The following is a 21,244-nucleotide window of genomic DNA, read 5'->3' on the forward strand; positions in this document are numbered from 1 at the left end:
ACCATCCTTATAAATATATTAGTACATCTTCTTAATTCACTTACAACAATAAAATAACTACCACGGCTATTTCAAAGAAAATGGAAAATCGAGGTTAAAGGTGGTAGAGACTTAAAGGGGACTCAGACTACAGATACTACCTGTGTGTGTGTTTGTGCGCACATGTGAACACATAAGCATGTGTGTCTGTGCACACGTGCGTGTGTATGTATCTCACGTATACTTTTTAGGATGCCTACCAACACTGCTCTTCTGAAAAGACGTGTGATATTACAATGCCAATGCCAAGCATACTGAGAAAACAAAAGCAGCCAGGAGATAATGATGACTAAAAGCTACTTTTCCACCCAAGTGACTAAATGAGAGTGTGAAACTTTTACCTTTCAGCTGCCCATCGGGACTTACCCCAAACTTTTTAACAGATCCCCACGACCACCTTGTACTTCTCCTTAGAACATTTATTACACACACAATAAAAAGCATCATTTTAAGAGAGACAGTGGAGACTGGATGCCATTGTCTTCTCTGGGAGCATTCGTTTTCCTCTCCTTCACTCATTTTCCAGCCATTGCAATACATGTTCTGAGCTTCTCCTACATTTTCACCATAATCCTGAAATGCCCCACTCTCCCCTGTGCGTTAAATTCCCAAATTGTACATGTGGGGATCACCTGAATTACTTCCAAGTCAAACCTTTTCAAGAGGATATTTGGCAATTTCTTGGGAATTCCTTAGTCTACACCCCTAACTACAATTTGCTGTCTCCCTTGGGTATCTACATGACAGGTGACATTCTATCTTTTGTGTTACTTTTCGTATCAAAGTCCTTCATTCTCCCTGTAAATAATGCAAAGTATACTGAAATTCTATTTCCTAAAGGAACTTAATTTGTGTCTGTTTTGTCAGTGATATATATTTTTAAGAGCAATTAAATAGTGAGCCAAAGAATTCCTTGGTGATCGGGAACATCCTATTTGTCAATTTAGAGTAAAATACCTAAGCTCGTTTTCCCTTATGAGCTCGTATTTTCTGCCACATGGTTTGCCTCCAATTTGCAGCCTGGCCTATGAAAATAATGCATTCGTATTTCTAAACACACCCAAAGATTAGAACAGAATAGATTTGTGGATGACAAAACACTGCTGTCTGGATTAAGCTCTGTGGGCATGACTCTGCGTGGAAGCCCGCACAGCCGATAAGGGTGGAAATTTAATTTCTGCCTAAATGGAGCCTTAGTGGGAGAGCATATCTCTGAAGACTTCAGAGGTAAAAATCTAGTGATCATAATTTTACCCAGATGGGCTTTTTTTTTCCTTGTATTCTAACTAATATAGAGCAAAATGTCTTTAAGTGGGTTATTCCCATTGCAGGGGTTCAATTCAGGGAGTATCACACTTCTCCAGCATTGATCTGTGTTGTTGAACATGATTTCCAATTTTCTTGGATTTTTTTTTTGCAATTTGGCAACAGGGTGTTATTTAAAAAAGGGAGGTTGTATACAGAAGTATAGAAGTCAGTGAAACTTTGCTCTTCCAAATATCTTCTATCCTATCATCACCGTGACTGGCTCATTCCCCTAGTCCTGGGTGGCTTTTTTCTTACTCTCTTTAAAGATCCTTTTCCTGCTGACATGGAAGCAATTCACGTAATAAAAACAATTTTATCTCTAACATGCAATGATTCATGCACCAAACAGGCGGTCAAATAGCTGGTTTCCACATCACAGTAAATGAAGCTAAAAGAACAGGTACGTGGATGGGGCTGGAAGCTTTAGAAAGCCTGTGCTGAGCTTAGCTGTTTATTCACATACTCAGTGTGAAATTAATGAAGATACGTTTGGTGGCCAAGATTTCTATTACTTTGAAATACTATAATGTAGGTAAGTACACAAGAGTGTGTTTTAAAACACTATTACTGGAATCCATATCTTGTCTTTTCGGGAAATAAATGCAGATTTATTTCCTTCATTAATGAGAAACCTAATTCCATCTAAGATCGTGCAGAGCACAGTACAACGTTAAGGTGTATAGGCAGTTCTGCTCCGCCCCGTAAATGGAACACTACTTAAAATGCAATTTTAATTCCGGTTTAATTCCGCCCCGTAAATGGAACAATACTTAAAATGCAATTGTTCTAAAATTTCTTGGCAAACAGTTTCCCTAAGCGTTGGCCCAGTTTCTTCATCACTGCATTTAAGTAAGTTCCCAACTTTATTAAGACTTCAGGCTCTTTGTTGCCAAGAAGAAAACCCACTGAAAAAGTAAACAACGGGAGTTGGGTTTTCAAATAAATTTGGGTTTGCTTAGGCTGTTTAAAATTTGGTTTGGAAGAAATCAAACATTATTCAAGCTTTCAGAGAGATGAATTGTGTCAGATCCCCCATTTTTATGAGCTTTTCAACTGAACTGTTGCCTTTGGACTGGAAAAATTTATTTTCATAATCATTGCATTTACCATTCCTTTTATTTTAAGTAGGCTTTAATAAGTAAAAAAACAAAAACAAACAAACAAACAAACAAAAATGTGGAACTTGCCTTGATTGCTTCAGGTTTTTTTTTCCTTTACCAAAACTATTTGGCGATACTAAATGTAGGCTAAATTGTAATCCCCCAGGAAGTAATTTTTATTGCCAATCTGGCTTCATCTGCCAGGAGACTATACATCATCTACCAATGAAATATGAAATACTTCCTAAAGAAAACAAACAATGCATTCCTTTGTGTTATTTTGGTGTGCCTGATTATAAGAGGATACAAAATACCGAGCATTTAAAATTTCAATCCATAGAGATAATTGGTGTTATATCAGAAAGGAAGATGATAGGAAAGGCTGCATGCTTTTCTAGTCAAAATTGGCATGAAGCCTAGGGTCAAACCTGGCAAATGCTCAATAAAGTCCAAGGGTCACACACACGGAAGATACTTTGCAAAGTCATCTACTGCTATAGCCTTTAAAAGTGGCTTGCTCTCACTCTCTGCCTTTCAACGTCAGTTATCTGAATCTCCTCTCTATTTTTAAAGATTAAATAAAGCGAAAAGAAACAGTATTGTGCTTTGACCATCCATTCCTATCTTTAATCTCTGACAACTCTCCCTTCGTGGCATACTTAATCAAATCTCTCAGGTAGCATTTTGTTGTCCGCTTCTTCTCATCCTGGGGAAAAGCTAGCCACCATTATCAATTAGCTAACTCTGGGTACTTCTAAAGCTATTTGGAAACCACTTCTTAATCACCTCGCTTCCAAACTAAATAATCCCAATTCCTTTATCCTACCCTCAGAGGCCCCATTTTACACCCTTTAATCATCTCTGTGGCTCTTCTCTGGAATCCCTGCAAGTTCCCAGTGTCCCTAAAAGGCTTTGAAACCCAAAACTCAGTAATAATTTGTCTCTCTTTCATCTGTTGTCATGCGGTGAGAGCTGAGGGTTTGGCTTCTCCTATGACCTAGATTGTAGACAACTTCAGGGTAAACAGTATGTTTCTTTGCATAAGAAGCATTTTTGTTGATAGTAATTTCCTATAGAATCATGTACATCATGGATGCTTTCCATCAGGTTCCTTTGTTTTGTCTTGTTTTGTTTACTGCCCTAGCCTCATTATCATTGAGAAGAACACAATGACTCTCGTGTTATATAAACTTATGTAGGTGCTCTGGTCCCTTTTCCTATTTTGATCTGCCACCTAAAAGTGAAAGGTTGTATGTACTCTGTTGAGAAGGCTCTTAACACAAGTCCTATGCAACGTAACAATTGTTAAGTATGACTTTGAGTTTTATATGTGTCTTTAAACGTATTAAAAAGGAAACAGGTATTTGTTAGGAAATATTCACCAACTTCGTTTCAAAATGCAAATGAATAATCTTGTCAACCCAAGCTATAATAAAGACACTTGAATGGGGGCAGGGGGAAGACCCCAAACATTGATGTCTCTTTGAATTAAGTGCACTTGTACTAAAACTGGCTAGTTGGAATACATGGAAAAACTAACACACGCCAGAAGTAGCATTCATTAATTCTTGGCAAAAAAACTAAAAATGAGGGGCGCCTGGGTGGCTCAGTCAGTTGAGGGTCCGACTTCGGCTCAGGTCATGATCTCATAGTTCGTGAGTTCGAGCCCTGCGTCGGACTCTGTGCTAACAGCTCAGAGCCAGGAGCCTGCTTCACGTTCTATGTCTCCCTTTCTCTCTGCCCTTCCCCGTTCATGCTGCCTGTCTCTATCTCTCAAAAATAGATAAACACTAAACAAATAAAAAACTAAAGATGAAATAGCCTATTGAACATGGAATCTAGATTTGCAATGTAACGATAAATCATAGAAGATAAAATGATGAACAAGGCATTATGGAGTGTCTTGAAGAATTTACCCTAGAACTGGAAGAATGGACTGAGGGTTGGCTCATGTTAAAGACATGAAAGGAATACTAGTAATACTTATACAACCTAAATTATTTACTAAAAGTACTTTCCAAAGGTATATTCATAAAAATCAGAGTTTTGTTGATTTATTAAGTCTATTCATAGATTCTGAGTTGCACATCAAGGCCATGACTTTATTAAATCCATTCGTCAAACATTTATGTATTAAGTACCTATGATATGGCAGGGGCTGTTCTAGATTGAGCAATAAACAGAAAAATGGGCAAACTCTCTGTCCTTATTAAAGTTACATTATATTTATGGAATAGCTTAATAAAAGATGTATATAATTCATCAGTAGGTTGTATATACCAAAAAGAAAGAAAAAGATATAGCAGGTAGGAGGAGTTGGGAACACCAGGAATGGGTAGGTTGCTTTCATTTAGGGTGGTCAGGAAAGGTCTCTCATATGAGGCCACATTAGCAGAGACATGGAGGAAGTGAAGGAGAGAACTTTTCAGAGTTCTGAGAAAAGGAAATTTGGGCACAAGAATCATCAAGTGCAAAGACTACAAGGGTTGTGTATACTTAGCCTGTTCAAGATACATCAAGGAAGTCAGTGTGACAGCAGAAGAGTCAAAGAGAGGCAAAGACAGAGACAGAGAGAGGATTTGAAAGCAGAGGGATGCTAAAGAGGCCAGATCAGGTCATGCACAACCTTTTAATCCCATGGTCATGACTTTGGTTTATACTCTCAGTAAGATGAGGAGCCATTTGAAGCTTCTGAGACAAGGATTGGTATCACCAACCTTAACTTTTACAATAAGTCCTTTGGCAACTCTATGGATGATAGACTATAGAACAGGAAAGTGTAGATGTATCAAGACCAATTAAAAGTCTGTTAGTTTGGATAATAAGTGGATGGTGGTGATAAAAGTAGAGGAGGTGAGAAATAGTCAGATTCTGGATACGCTTTGAAGGAAGAGTGGACATGATTTTCCAACAGATTAAGCATAGGTGTGAGAGAAAGAGCAGAGTCAAGGGTGACTCTAGTTTTGGGCTTCCCAATGTTGTGTCAGCCCCAGTGTATTGAAGGTAACACTCTCAGCTAGGAATACCTGAAGCCCTCATCCAACTTGAATTACTGATGAAGAGCCCCCATAGACATTAATCCTACCAGGGCCAAGCCCTTGTAGTTCTTATTACAATCACAGGATGAAGTTCACCAAGAAACCATCAGGGAGCTTTGAGGAACTCGATGTATTACTTACAAGTCCTGTGGGGTACATTTCATGCCTGAGGGCCACATAGTGACTTCACGGGGAGAGACAAATTGAGAGACTGGACTTGGTACCCTGCCTTGATTAGGGTGCAAGGGTGAGAAGTTTGGGGTTTCTGGGGTCACTCATCGCTCGTTCATTTGAAGCATAAGAGCAAGAATTAGGGCATGGGAGAGTGGAGGCAGGGTCGCTCAAGCAGTCAATTATTTAGGTCACCCAGGGTTTTCTGAAAGAGGCACGTCTTGGGTGGCACAGCTGGTGGTATATTAATTCAAGAAGAATGTCTCTCGAAACAGATGCCTCAGCACTGAGAAGTTTAATGTCAGGCACTTAGACCACAACCAAATAAAAGGATGAAGATTCAATGAACTGTCATAGGGAAGCCTGGGTGAAGATCAGACCTTCCTTTGTTGAAAAACAGTTGTGCTAATCTGTATTAATTTGTCCTGTTCTATTGAGTGATGTGTCTATCCCTTTGCCAGGACCACACTGTTTTGATAACTGTAACTGTAAAATAAGCCTGTATATTGAGTATTATAATTTCTCCAACCTTATTTTCTTTTTACAAAATTGTTTTACCGATTCTATTTCTTTTGCCTCTCCATATTAATTTTAAACAAATTTCTTAGTGTTTATTTACTTTTGAGAGAGATAGAAAGAGTGAGTGAGGGAGGGTTAGAGAGAGAGGGAGACACAGAATCTGAAGCAGACTCCAGGCTCTGAACTGTCAGCCCAGAGCCTGACAGTGGGCTTGAACCCATGAACTGCGAGATCATGACCTGAGATAAAGTTGGATGCTCAACTGACTGAGCCACCCAGTCACCCCTCTCCATATTCATTTTAGAATCAGCATGTCTGTATCTTCAAAAAATACTGTTAGGATTCTGATAGCAACTACATTAAACCTACAGATCTATTTGGAAAGTATTACCATCTTTGTTATGTCGATTATTGCAGTCCCTGACCATAATCTGTTCCTCCATTTATTCAGGTCTTTGACTTTTTTCATTATCATCGTGTAGTTTCCTATTCAGATTTTCTACATGTTTTGTTAGGTTTGTACCTAAGGTTTTAACTTTTGGGGGAACTATCCTAAATGATATTTATTTTTAGTACGAGTTTATATTTATTCATTGCTCAAATGCACACGTATGATTATCATCTTCAGATAGTGACAGAAAAGTTTCCTTTCTTTCTTATCTGTATGCATTTAATTTTCTTTTCTTGCTGTATTGTACAGGGTAGCATTCTAGTACTCTGATGAATACGAATGGTAAGAATGGACATTCTTGACTTGTTTCCCATCTGAGAAAGAAAGCATTCAGTCTTCTATCAATGTTAATGGTAAGTTTTCTAGTATATGCTTTGTATCAGGGTGAGGATGTTCCATTCCACTCTGAATTTACTGAGATCCTATACCATGAGTGGTTGTTAAATTCTGTCAAATGCTTGTTCTGCATCAATGGGCATGATCACGTGCTTTCACTTCTTTGGGATCTTAATTTGCAGTTTACTTTGAATAATCTTTAGAATATTACTCCATTCTTGCAGTCCTGGAATAAATTCTGCTTGACATTAGTGTATTGTTCTTTTTATGTGTTATCATATTCCATGTGCTAATATTTTGTTGATAATTTTGGGGTCTATGCTCATGTGCTGACGAGGGATGTTGTTCTGTAGTTTTCTGATGTTTATTCTCCTGGTTTTTCTATCAAAGGAATCCTGACTTTATAACATGAATTGGGAGCTCCCATATTCTGAAAGAGGTCATACAGAATTAGTGTTATTCTTTCTTTAAATATTTGGCATTGTTATATTTTAAAAGATTGCTCTGGCAGAATGCATTGAGGAGATGTGCAAACAAAACAGGATCAGGAAGGAGTCTACTGAAGTTATTTTCCTGAGAGATAAAGCTGTCCTGGATGTATGACAAAGAAGAGGGATGGAAATAAGTATATATCACACCTAGAACTCATGTTGGCCCATAGTAGGTAGTCAGCCACTTTTTAAGTTTCTTCTCTGTTTCCCCTTAGCTTCATTTTTGTGGAAGAAGTACAAATAAATCAGATGAATCTCTAGAATAAAGGTCAGCAAACTATAGCCTGTGGCCTGCTTGCATGTTTTTGTAAATGAAGTTTTAGTGGGTCATAGCCATGCCCATTTTATACAAATGGCCTATGGCTGCTTTTGCACTACAATATTGGAGTTGCCTTTGTTGCAACAGATGCCATGCTGCTCATGAGCCTAAAATATTTATTATCCAGCTCTTTATGAAAAAGAGGACCAATCCTACTGTAGACAAGTCTAAAGATATGAATAAAATTGGTAACTTATACGCAGAGGTTTCCTGTAAACATTTTCACTCAGAATAAAAGCCAACATCCTTACAATTTCTCACAACGACCTACACCAACCTGCTACCTGCCTTGCACACTTGCCCTTATCCCTCTCTGACCCCAGTACTTATTACCTTTGCGTTATTCACTTCATACCAGCCTGCTTACTCTTCTCCAAACATTCAGACAATTTTCCTTCTTGGGCTCTTTCTCTGGAGATTTCCTCTAGCTGGAATTTTCTTCCCTCAAAATCCCCCATGACTCATCCCTCATTTCCTTCCATTCTCTGCTCCAGTCACCCTCTTCATTTCTTCATGAGGCCCACTCTGACCATCCTATTGTCATTAGACTTAACGAACTCTAAACTAATGTCTAAAACTTTGACAGTCCCCAAATCTATAGAACATTTAAGTTCTCATAAGCCCTTTAACATGGATGCCTAGATTTTATCATCCCCCAGTACAAATCTAGCCATTTCAAGTTGTTTAAAAATCCCCTTTGGTGCACAAAACCTAAATTCTGCCAATAGTATGGAACCACTCAAATATGATTTGAGATTGGTGAGCAAATACTTTGGTAGTGGTCTTGAACACTTCCTAGTTGCCTCTTCTGAAATTCTTCTACTGGGAGCTTGAAAATATGAATTGAACTAGTAGAGAAGGAAAACATGGGATAAAAAGGCCAACGGGGTCAGTGATATATTTTTTTGTACCAAGGGTCTATTCTTTTATGAGATGCTTGACATATAATTGGCTCAGCCTAGCAATTAGCTTCCCTTCACAGAAGTCATCCCGTTAGGAAAAGCATCATCCCTGAATTCTACACATGCACCACCTCTTAGATAAACGTCATTCTTATCCTGGGAAGTGTAGAAATGACCATGGTGTTTCTATCTGAGAATGCCAGCTGCGGAATGCAAGAAAGGAGGATGGGAGTTTTGAGAAAAATAAATCATAATTTCATTATCTCAGTTTGGACTTAAAGTTCAGGAGAGCAAACCGTGTATTACAATGTCAGTTTCCAAAAAAGATGGTAGACTGAAATGCTTTGACTTCACGAGGGCATCACTTTTTCTGCCACCTATTCTGTCTTCTTTAAATTGTGTCTTCAAATATTCAGAAAATCATAAAAGAGTCTGACCCATTTAAGAAAGAGGAGCACTGGGATATCGTTCGAGGAGCCAAACTGTCAAATGCAGAATATAGTGAATAGATTTGTTTCAGTTCGTCTTTTAAACTAACTTGCACTTCATGGGAGAGAAAATGAAGGAAAAAAGAAAAGAGAGAAAGGGAGAGAGAGAAGCTGGTTGCTAGGGTAACTGTGTCCTGATTGGAACAGAGAGGGTCGCGGGATTTGATGTCACTGAAACAAGCCTGTCCATGGCTGTGTTTTCTCTCATCTGCTTGGGAACAAGAAGACAAAAATCAGAGAAGGCCTGGAAGAATATTATTTAAAGCAGACCACAGAGCAGAGGATAAGATGTGGCAGGAACTCAAGTATTCTCTCAGAGAATTGCGTAGATAGGTAAGATAACAATGTGCACTCTTTTCTTTTTTTAATTTAAAAAATTTTTTAATGTTTTTATTTTTATTTTTTTGAGACAGAGAGAGACAGAGCATGAGCAGGGGAGGGGCAGAGAGACAGGGAGACACAGAATCCAAAGTAGGCTCCAGGCTCTGAGCTGTCAGCACAGAGCCCCACGCGGGGCTCAGGCTCACGGACTGTGAGATCATGACCTGAGCTGAAGTTGGACGCTTAACTGACTGAGCCACCCAGGCGCTCCACAATGTTGTGCACTCTTAAGTACACTGCAGTTCGCAAACATTTTGGTGCCTCCCATATTCCTGCAGTCCGCCAACGTTACTCCATTCACAAACATCTTCCAGTGTTCCCTAAGAGCTCTCCTGCTGGTGTCTTTCAAAGTGAGATCATTCCTCCCTTCCTAACATTTTTCACATCTTCCTCCTTCCTCTCCATCCCCATCTCTATTTACCATACACCAGAGCTTTGTCAATTGGCAATTTGGGATTTTGGCAGCAGACTGCTAACTGGGTTCCCTGATGGCGGTCTGCTTTCCACCCCTCGCTGTAATCTCTCTCTCCCATTTCCATTAGATTTAAATTATATTGGAGAGCATACACGAGGTGCTCAGCGCCGTGCCTGGGTTTGAATAAATGTTCGTTGTTATTTTTATTGTTCAGCTTAGCAAACATCTCAGACAACATTTCCTACAATAGGACCAATCACCATTTTGGCTATATGTATATGTGTACACATACTAGTCCTATGTATATGTTTACATATATACACACATATATACAGAGAGAGAAGGGGGGGGCTCTTAAAGAGTAATCCATTGATTAGCTGGAGGGAGTCTGGATCCTCTGAAATGTACTCACCTGTACACACAATACATTTTCACTTTTATCCACGACTGGCCCCCAAACCTACCACAACCACAGCTGCAGTTTCAAAGCCTAACTAGAACTTCAAACTTAGTGCCAGAGTCCACCCTACATCTAGCACCAACCCTGACTCTCAGACCCCAGGTGGCTTCCCGCTGTAGTTCAACAGGATTCCATCCAGCATTGAAGGGTCAGCACGATCAGCCTTGCCTACACATCCAACCCGATCCACTCAAGGCACATCTTCCTACACCAGCGATGCTGGCTGCCTCCTTGTTCTGTGCACATTTTCTTCCTCTGCCCCCATTACTTTGCTCATGCTCTCCCACCCACCCTGCATGGAACCGCTTCCTGCTCCCCTTTGTTCAAACCCAAACTATCCTGTGAGACTGACCCCAACTGCTCCCCTCCCATGGGCACCTGTCTTACTTCAGTGGATACTTTCTTGCTTTTTCTTCTTTCTTTGATGGAAATATACCACCTCTGTTAGGAATATGATATTGTTGTCATTTACACACTGGTGAGAGGACTTGGGATATATTCTAAACAACCAGAATCGGACTAAATAACTAGAAGTGATGTGTGAATATAGAAAGAGAAGACGAGGACCCAGCGTGACCATTTGCTTAAAGCCTTATGAACCCACTCCCAACTTAATGGGTAGCTAGTCTGGCCAAAGAGAATTATTATTCTATCGCCTACCATACACAAGGGATTCCATATGGAATCAAATAGCTAAGAAACATAGAAAGTTCTCTATGTGCCCGGAACTAAGATAAGCATTTTACCTACATCATACCATTTAAATCTAATGGTAACCCCACATTTTTTATTATATTATATTATTATATTATTCCTATACCAATTTAGCAGATGAGAAAATTAAGTCCTAAAGATGAATGTATGCCATGTCATACACTTAGTGTAGAAACCTTCGGTTTCCTGACTTCAAAATCTACGCTTCTAATCACAGATCCTATTTCCATATATCCCGGATGTACAAATGATAGCAACCCCGATTTCCATTCATACATTGGTTTTACTGTGAATTCAATCATTGATTTTTTAAACTGGCCTGGAAACACCTTGATGCAGAGGTGTTTAATCAAAACAGAGATGTCCTGGGGCGCCTGGGTGGCGCAGTCGGTTGAGCGTTCGACTTCAGCCAGGTCACGATCTCGCGGTCCGTGAGTTCGAGCCCCGCGTCGGGCTCTGGGCTGATGGCTCAGAGCCTGGAGCCTGTTTCCGATTCTGTGTCTCCCTCTCTCTCTGCCCCTCGCCCGTTCATGCTCTGTCTCTCTCTGTCCCAAAAATAAATAAACGTTGAAAAAAAAAAATTTAAAACAGAGATGTCCTGAGATGCTCACTTAGGGGCTGTCCTGATTCACACTGACTTTGGTGACAAGTTCTTCCCAGTTATTCTCCTGCAGAAGGTTCTTTTTCCACCTTTTATTATCCCGAATTCCATTACCTAGTAAATATGGATGTTTCTTTCTGAATGCTTTGATTTTACAGTATTTTGTTAATATAAAGGATAGATGTTATATTGCCGGATTTTAGATCTACTGATCCTGGATGTAGGGAGAGATAGAAAGGAATGTATGTGGTTCCAAGATTTTGAGGAAAGCCCAGATTGATCGATAAATGTTCCAGTATTCATGAAAAATGCTAATTGCCACAAAATTCTCCATGCTCACAAAAATAATATGTGAAACCCTCAAATAAAAATTGAAGGAAGTAGAGGAGATTAGAACTGGGGGAAATTATTAACAAGTGGAATGAGAGAACTCCTATATTTTATTTTATTTAATTTTTTACACTTACGCCTACATAGAAAATATAGCCCCTTGGAGCTAGTATGATGGCCTCAAGACCCTTCCCTTTTATAGCAGCCCTCAGAGGAAGACAGAGAGTAAGAAGGATGTGCTCGGTGTGGAGGCCTATTTTATTACTGACATTGTTTAGAATTGCTGGTGCACAATGATAATAAAAACCGGAGTAATTTTCGTAAAGTTTACTATTGTTTTTAAATTCTCAGCAGACGATGCACTCCCTTATTGCCTGTTCAGGGGCAACCCACTCTCCCTAATCTCCCCACCATATGTCAGTGCCTGTTTAATGCTAGGAGGGGTCAGGACCCCAATTTCATGTCCCGAGGTTCTTTGAACAAGCAGGTTTACATCTTCCGTATTATACAAGAGAACCCAAGGGAACCACAAACAACAAAAGGGCCTAGTATGGGTAACAACTTAAAGGCATGGAATTCTATAATATTTAATATATATATCAATTTTGAAAAGTATTCAGAAATAATTTGCCATTGAAAATTCTAGGGTAAATGTCCTAGAGTTCTAGTATCTTCTTTGTATTTTAAGTATATGTGCTGTTGAAGTGAGCACTCCAGTATTTTCTCATAAGTCACATTATTATTGAGTCTGCTTTTGGACACTGGAATAGATGGAAACATCATTGGCAAAGGATAGAAGGCAAGAAGGAATTGATAGAAGAAAAGGTTAATTGCATATTTCTCTTAATGGAATGATTCATAAAATTTAGGGAGAGAAAGTGAACATAGCAACACCTCATAACCCAGTGGATTGCTTCTGATCAAAATTAATGAGTTGTGATCAAGTTGGATAAATGAGTAGCTAGCTAATTAAGGAAAAAAAAGTTTTGACTGTTCCTTCCAAGTTGGAAAATACATCTACTTAATGCACACCAAGTCTATCCAAGAAACTGTCAGCTGGGATTATCAGGATGGCCTCTCAAGACTTGACCCATCGCCCGGGAGGCCAATGCATGACCTTGATCTCCGTGGTAAAACAATATCTATAAATAATGCATTAAGCATTTTCACATGCAGGCTGAGTAACATTCTTCATATTTGCTCACGAATTCACGCCGCATATGATGCTGCTTCAGTTTTCTGTATAGTAACCTTTAAAACGTGATTACATGCTTTCCTTTAAAATGAGAGGCTAGTGCCTGTGAATTCCAACATAAAGCCTAAAGCTGTGAACTGTGTAAGGGGGAAAAAAATTCCTGTAACATCAAATTAAATGTTTGACAAATTTTTTTTTGATAAAAACATTTTACCTTTTTACTACTTTATATGCAAAATGAATTAGTGCCAGTCCAAGTAAACCTTTGTTTTTGTTTTTGTTTTCTTGCATATTTCTCTCAGATAGTTCCCACCTAGTAGGGCGTTCTGGGGCTCTGGATTAGCTGACCAAGATTATTTTACAGAAACTGATTTTGTCTCCCTCTAAATCCTCAGCAGATTCTGCAGATTTACACAAACACAATGAAAAGGGGTCCTCATTATATCAGGAGCTTTTGATTTGGTTTGGTTTTCCTTCCAATCATCCTACTCACTGTTAATGGGCAATACACATAAGGCTCTGAGTTTGCATCTGACCATCTCTGTCTAGAAAATCCAGGTTAATGTTGCATAAAGGCATCGCCAATCTGCTGGAAGAAGCATAGAATTTGAAAAACACAGAAGCGACTTCCTTTCTTTCTCAGAAATCCACGTTTACCTTCTCACTTAAGCTAAGATTTCTGGCCCAACAAATTTCCTTTTGTAATTAAACTATATCTGAAAAACAGTAACAAACAAAGAAACAAACCAGAAGACCATCCCCCTCCCCCCAAAATCCCCACAATGCCTGAATTTTCAATATTGTTTAACATATATTTTTTTTCCTTACCAGCTTTAATTGTATATCAGCTTTTCTGAATGAATCTTGTACAAAATGAACGGATTTTATTTGCATGTTTTATTCCATATTATCTTGGACAAGAAAAGGTTGTGTGTGGGGGTAGGGGAGACAGTAAATGGACGCCCAAACTGGGGTATTACTGCCATCTAGTGTGATGTGCCGTAACCCAGAGGGGGAAAAAGCAAGAGTATCTAGGAGACAATTCTATTTGAGATTGTAGAGGTTTTGAGGGAGGAAAGAGCACAACTCTGAAGAAAGAGCCACCAGACCAGTGCCTTCACCATGTGACGATTCCTTCGCTACAAAAGCTTTCGTATATGTGGTCAAACAATACAAAGGAGTCTATTTCTTTCAGCAAGATGGAAAAACTCTGGTCAACTCTAAAAGCAAGTTCTTTATGAGAAGGCACGTCCCAACTGTAAAGGTTGTTAAACAGCAGGCGTGATTTATTCAAGGGAGGAATGTCCATATCCTCTGAAAACAGTACAGATCCTCATATGTCCACAGCTTTCTGTAAGGATGGTCACGTTTGCACACAGCCAGGCAGACAGTTTTAATGGCCATCTTAGTTTCTTTTCAAGCCTTCAGATTCCATGAAATGAAAATAATATTTGTCATTCAAGCAAGCCCATAAGCGGTTCACAATATTTTTGTTGCTGGTAGATATAGGAGGTTGACAAAGACTCACTTACAGGATTTTCACAGTTCAACGTAAGCAGAAAACATGGCACACGATACACGGCACTCTGGCCAAATATTTTATTTTTGCTTCACATGGTACACACGTATACATAAAAAGTCAGGAGGGAAGAAACACTGTCCTTCTATAATCTTCCGTAATTCTCCCTTTTCATAGTTTTTTGTTTTGTTTTGTTTTTCCAGATCTGGTACAGATTCAAGTGGGTATTAGCTGGTACCTTTGAGGCTGACATCCAGCACCATGTCTTCTATTCATCATGGGACAATTCTTCACGTCTTTATTTCACCAACTACAACTTCCCCCACCCCTGCTAACATACACACGCATCCCTCCCACCCCATCCTGCAGCGATTTGTGACGATATACGAGGACTTTGGGGCCCTGGTTATAGTAGACACTTTCGACTCTAAAAGCCCAAAAGGCAGAAACCCACAGGGAAAACAAGAGCTAATTTGGAGAATTGTAAGTGTAAAATCTAAGCTCAGAGGAATTGTACGTCATTACCAATGTCAAAGTAACCTAGAACTGCAAGGTGTTTTTGCTGGTTTAAACGGTGACCTGTAACCCCAGGTATCTCATTTGAAAAGAGCACTGCTGACCCATGTGAGCCCCGGACATGCTGAATGAGGAAACATCAGCAGCCATGCTCTTGTTAGAGAAAATGTATGTAGGAGGATGAGTTGACCTCATAGCCCGAACTGGCACAATCCCCAGCTTCTCGGGCACCTTTTGGGTTGAAAAATATAGATGGGATTGTGTGTAGAATGCTTCTCAGGTTTTAGGAGGGGGATTCAGGTAAGTGTTCTTCTGGTGCCCTCCTTATCTGTGAGTTAGGAAAGCAAGAGAAGGAGGAAGAGTCCCCTAGAGAAAGGAGACACATGAAGAGGGGGGGTCTCAGGTGGATGCGAGTTTCATAACATGCATAGCATGGGGGAATATTATTTACAGAAATAGTATAGAGTTTAAGCAATCTTTCATCAGCCAAGGAGAAGCACAGATAGAACTATAAGTCTTGGTTCACATACCCCAACAATCTGCCCTTTATAGAAAACTATATTATATAGTTGAATATAAAAGTAAATCTGTTCACTTATCATGAAACGTAGATCAGAAATAAATAATATCTTAATCTTGGTTACCATAGAATTCAAGTTGACCTGCTTCATCAGAGACCCTTGAGTTGAAAATTGAGCTCCCCTGGAAAAAAAAATGTTCCCCTTAGCCTCTGGTGCCAAAGCCCAGATCTCCCTATTTCCTCACTACATTTTTCCTGCCTCTCTGTATTTGTAGGTTTGCATCTGACATGAATAATGTTGCAACCTGGAGAAAACACAGCCCTCTGGTAAGGCACTCACCCAGCTTTTCTAGGATTAATCACAGACTAAAACCCTAAATAATATACTGATATATTAACTCCATTAAAATCTAATTCAGTGGCAATAACTTTTAGAAAGCCAACAAAAGGCTTATGAAGAACAAAGTGAGAAAACACTAAAAAAAAAAAAAAGATAAATCAGTGCTTTGACTGAAAGTAAATCAGAATTAAAGACAAGAGTATGAATTAAAAGAAACCAGTCTCAAGTCCCAATCCTTACCACAAACTCATATATTCTTGTGAGGTTTATCCTTGAATCTACATATAAATTTAAGCAAGTAATACTGATGAGCTTTTAGCTGATGAAAGGCTTGCACATGTTAGGACGCCCCACTCAAAATTTAGGAAATATAATATCGCCAAATGGATTCCAGTCCCACTTTCAAAGACCCCTACCTAGGAGTTCCCTTGAATTAATTTTTTGAAGGCTTCTACATGGAGGATGCTCTTCTCAATTGGGGCACAAAGGAGTGAAGGAAATCGAGTATGCCTCAGCTCTCACAGAAGTTGCTAGAATGAAGAAGACATGGAATAGCATTGGAAAAATCATGAGAGGACAGAGAACAAGATGTCCATTTGAGAACGTACAGAGGGAAGATATGAGGACATGGGGAGAGTTCAGCCATCTACTAGACAGAGAAATCTAGAACATGTTCTCCCTCACAGCCCTCAGAAGGGACTAACCCTGCTGATATCTTGGAATTTGGACTTCTAGCCTCCAGAGCTGAAACAAGAAATTTGTGCTGTCTGAGCCATGCATCTTGTAGAATTTTGTGATGGTAGCCCTAGAAGAAGAATACAAGTTCTAGATCTGTATTATTGACTGTATTCAATATCTGATGCAGACAAGGATTACACCAGAGACCAGGAGAAAGACATTCCAGGAGGCTGGGCCAGGTTGAGCCAGGGCACCAGGTGGGAAGTCACAATGCACTTCTGAGTCCTGACTCATCGTGACCAGAGGTGCCACTCACATCATCCCTATGTCTCAGAAGTTGCCATTCTTGTGATTTCAATCCTGATTTTATAGGAGAGGAAACATCCTGATATTCCACCAGAAATGCTGTTCGTCCAAATCTGATATTTAAAAGAGTTTTGGACACAGACAAAAAAATATATGAAAAAAAAGAAATGGGTGAGATAAGATATTTCTGAACACCTTTTCCCCATTGTATATAGTACTGGGCTAGATCTAGTTAACATTGTCAAGCTTCTAGACAAAAAATGGGAAATTCTGTAAGATAGACAGTATTTGGTTTCATTTAACTGCTGTCTCTGTTTTAGCATTTCACCAAGAAACAAAAATTAACATAAATATTAAAAATAGCAAAACTGAAAGACTAGAAGAAAATGACAATTTTTGGTCCCACAAATTGCCTGTGTGTGTGTGTGTGTGTGTGTGTGTGTGTGTGCAAACCTGCACTAATTTTCCCTGGTCTGATTAATGTGGTCTGTGAGGCTACCAAATGCTAGTTTGTAAATCTGCTGCACAGAGCAATGAAAGAGTATTTGTGTAAGACTCACACATGGTGATTCAAGTTCTCACTGCAACCATTCACATTGCGGCTCTGGGTCAGCTCTTCCTTCTGAGCCTCAGTCACTTCATCTGTACAAGTGTGAATTTAAAAGACCCATCTGGCTTATCTTAAAAGGTTACTGTGAGATCCAGGTGGCATTCTGCAATTGAAAGTGTTTGGCAATAGCAATAGTATGATATTGATAGCAGGTCCCTGGGTCACTATCTTTTAGAAGCATATTAAAAATACTACCAGTTGTAGCATTCAAGGAGCAGTACATTTCAATATCCTTCTTGCTGATGGCATCGGAACCATTGCTTGTACTGAGCGCTGTGTTTTTCAAGGAATGTCATGATGTAAAATCAAAGGCGTGATCTTGATACCTGAGGTTCTCAGTGCTATTCAGGAGTGGATCGGTAGCTTCAGGTAAATACCAGAAAGCTTCATGCTTATTAAAAACAAAACCGAAGCCAAAGCCAAAGCCAACGCCAAATAACAACTCATCAATGTTTTATACACTCAATAATACCAGTTACCTAATATCACTCAGCTAAGGGCCAGGTAATTAGCAGATTGAAGGGGGAAATCTAGAATCTAAGACTTTAATCCACAAAAATAACTTAAATGTACTTTTGGGGGGGTCCATGGAGACCTTGCTGAAGTTCTAAAGAAGTAAAGAAACAGACTACCTGTTTACCTTGGCCTCTGTGTTACTCTCCACTCACACTCTCCTTTAGATGGCTGGTGCCTTGGCGATGTGCATCAGGTTTCATACCATCACAAACTCCCTTAGACTACTCTTAGTTTTTTAATCTGACAACTGCTATTTGAGAATGACTCTTACAAAGCACCATGGTAATAACAATTATAAATGCAGAGTTGGAGGTCAGTGGAAGCTGTGGATAGGCATACAATTTTCTATGAAATTCTCAGTGTGTTTATTGAGATGTAGATCATATTTTAATACTACACTTGAGGAGTGAAATGATCTCCATCTAGGGATATCAACAGGAAAAGATTTCATTTCACTGGTGTCACTGAGGCTGGATTTCACAGAATGGAAAGAATTGGGCCTTGCAGAAATGTCAGAAGCTTTCAGGCTCAGGGAACAGCATGAATCATCCACGGAGACCAGATAATACAAAATGGTTATTGAGGAGTGGAGACACTTCTCCTACTACTATGAATTGGGCAAGGATTACCTGGGACCAAACTGTAAGTGATCTAAGGGAGTCTGACATCCTTTTCTTACCCAAATTATTAAAAGTTATTGAGACAAAATGTTCGTTTAACAAGGCGAACATAGGGAGAGGCTGTAGGTTGGTAGTCAAGGTTTCAATGAGGATTTGTACCTGGAGAATAACAGGAAAAAGGGGATACAAAAGAGCTGTAACAGATGTAACTGGTGTGGCTCATTCATGGAATGCACATGGACATCATGGCCACTGAATGAATGTGACAATGCACTTGAGTGGCCCCAGAAATTCCAGGCTGTTAGCCCGAGCGAAGGCCAATCTCAGGGAGAAAAGATGGTGGAAAAGGCAGAACTCAAAACTCCCCCTTCTTGCTCATAAACGTACGAAGGAAAGAATTCACTACTCCTCCCAGGGTAGGGCTGAGTCCTAGAGGGGCAGAGAGAAGTCAGTAGGATGTGTCTGACTGGGAGCACCACCACTTGATAACAGGAAAGAGAAGGTGTTTCCTGCTGCCCCCATCTGAAATGAATACACGGAAAAGAAGACGGCCAAAGACCAATCCTTCATTAACACTCAGACCTGCTCCTCTCCCAGCAGTCCCCATGTCAGTCATTGTCACATCTTCAGGCTCAACGACTCATGTCAGATATTTAGAAGCCATTATTAGCACTCTCAACTCCTTTGCTTGACAAGTTCGGTCTATCTCCAAATCTACTGGTTTAATCTCAGAATTGTGTCTCCTTCTGTCCGTCTCCATGCCACCATATGGACCAGGTCTGGGCCACCATCATGAAGCTGACGTGGTGTCCTTCCTGGCCTTCTGGCTTCTACTCCTGTCTCTCTACCATCAGTTCACCACACAACAGCAAGGATGAGTTCTTTTACAACATAGGTTGGATTCTGTCACCTTATGCTTCCAATCCTCAAAAGCAGCCTCCAAATTCTAACCACAGCTTGCCAGACCCTCAGTTGCTCACAGTATGGCCCTGCCCACATCTTTTTGAGTCTCCCACCACACTCCTTATCACTCTCGACCACATAACCTCACTGGCCTCCTTTCTCTTCTCAGGGTCGAGCTCCTGCTGGCCTTACGGGTCTGGCCCTTTCCACTGCTTTTGTCTTGAATGCTTTGTTACCGATCCTTGTGACACTGGATCTTTCCCGCAATTTCCAGATTCAGCTCAGATACCATTTCCTCAGAGAGACCTCCTTCCTCCTGAAGGAAGACCTACTTCATCATTTCAAGTAGCCCCATGTCCTACCCCTCAGTCACTGCCTACAAGGTCACCTAATTTCATTGTCTTTACAGTACTTACCGGTATGTTTGTTAGGAACATCATCAAAAAGACTTGTCTGCCGACTGACCCTTAGCTGAGCCTGGGCCCTGGGAGACGCCTTACCCCTTCCCTGTCCTGGGAATGTAGGCTCCCGCTCCCAGAAACCGCACAAGTAGAGGTGACTGAGCCCAGTTAGGGCTCCTTTATAAACCCTCAAGATTTGGCAAGTAGGTGCGGGATCCATTCATCTTGCAAGTTCCCCTTGCTTCTTAAAACTGCAACCTAGAGTGGCCTGTCTCTTTCTTGGGTCTCTATCTGCCCTCCCCATAAGGGGGCAAGTTTCAGATCCCTCCAGGGAAGCTTCCAAGAGGGCTGTGAGCCAAAACTGTTCAAGTATCTTGTTTATGTGCGTGTTAATCATGTATTATTCTCCCACTGTACCCCCACCCCACAGCATACTGGAGATTAAATTGCATGAGAGCAAGGGCCTTTGCTGTCCTGGCTGGAGTCTTGCTCCTAAAATATTGATGCTTAAGTGAAAAGAACAACATAAGACGGGGAGATCTGAGTAGAGCTATCTGGACAAAGGTGTCGCCAAGGGAGACTTGGCCGGGCACACAGACTGGTGGGGAGGAACCCTGTGGAGAAGAAGGCAATGGAGATACGCTGCTGGAATGAGGCTTCGTACGCATGAGGAGGTAAAACGCTTAATATGAGGACTGATTTATCTGGAGGACAAGACCCAGTTCTTTCTCACAGGTACGAGACTTCCGTGTCTCCCCTCAGGAATCTGCTCCCCATTAGCAAAAGGGATGGGCTAATTGTGCCAGACTTGCAAACAACACCTTGGCCAAAAGGAAGTTTCCTGTTTTCTGTTGACTGGCTGTATATGTCAGATGCCCTGAGCACTGGCCCCTGAACTCCCAACATCTGGTTAAGAATTAACCAGAGCACTGGAGGGCGCCTGGGTGTCTCAGTTGGCTAAGCGTCCGGCTTTGGCTCAGGTCGTGATCTCACAGTTTGTGAGTTCAAGCCCCGTGTCGGGCTTGTTTCGGATTCTGTGTCTCCCTCTCTCTCTGCC

Source organism: Lynx rufus, unplaced genomic scaffold (assembly GCF_022079265.1).
Source record: "Lynx rufus isolate CCGP_SWC_20201006 ecotype Redwood Valley unplaced genomic scaffold, mLynRuf1.p SCAF_6, whole genome shotgun sequence".
NCBI lineage: Eukaryota > Metazoa > Chordata > Mammalia > Carnivora > Felidae > Lynx > Lynx rufus.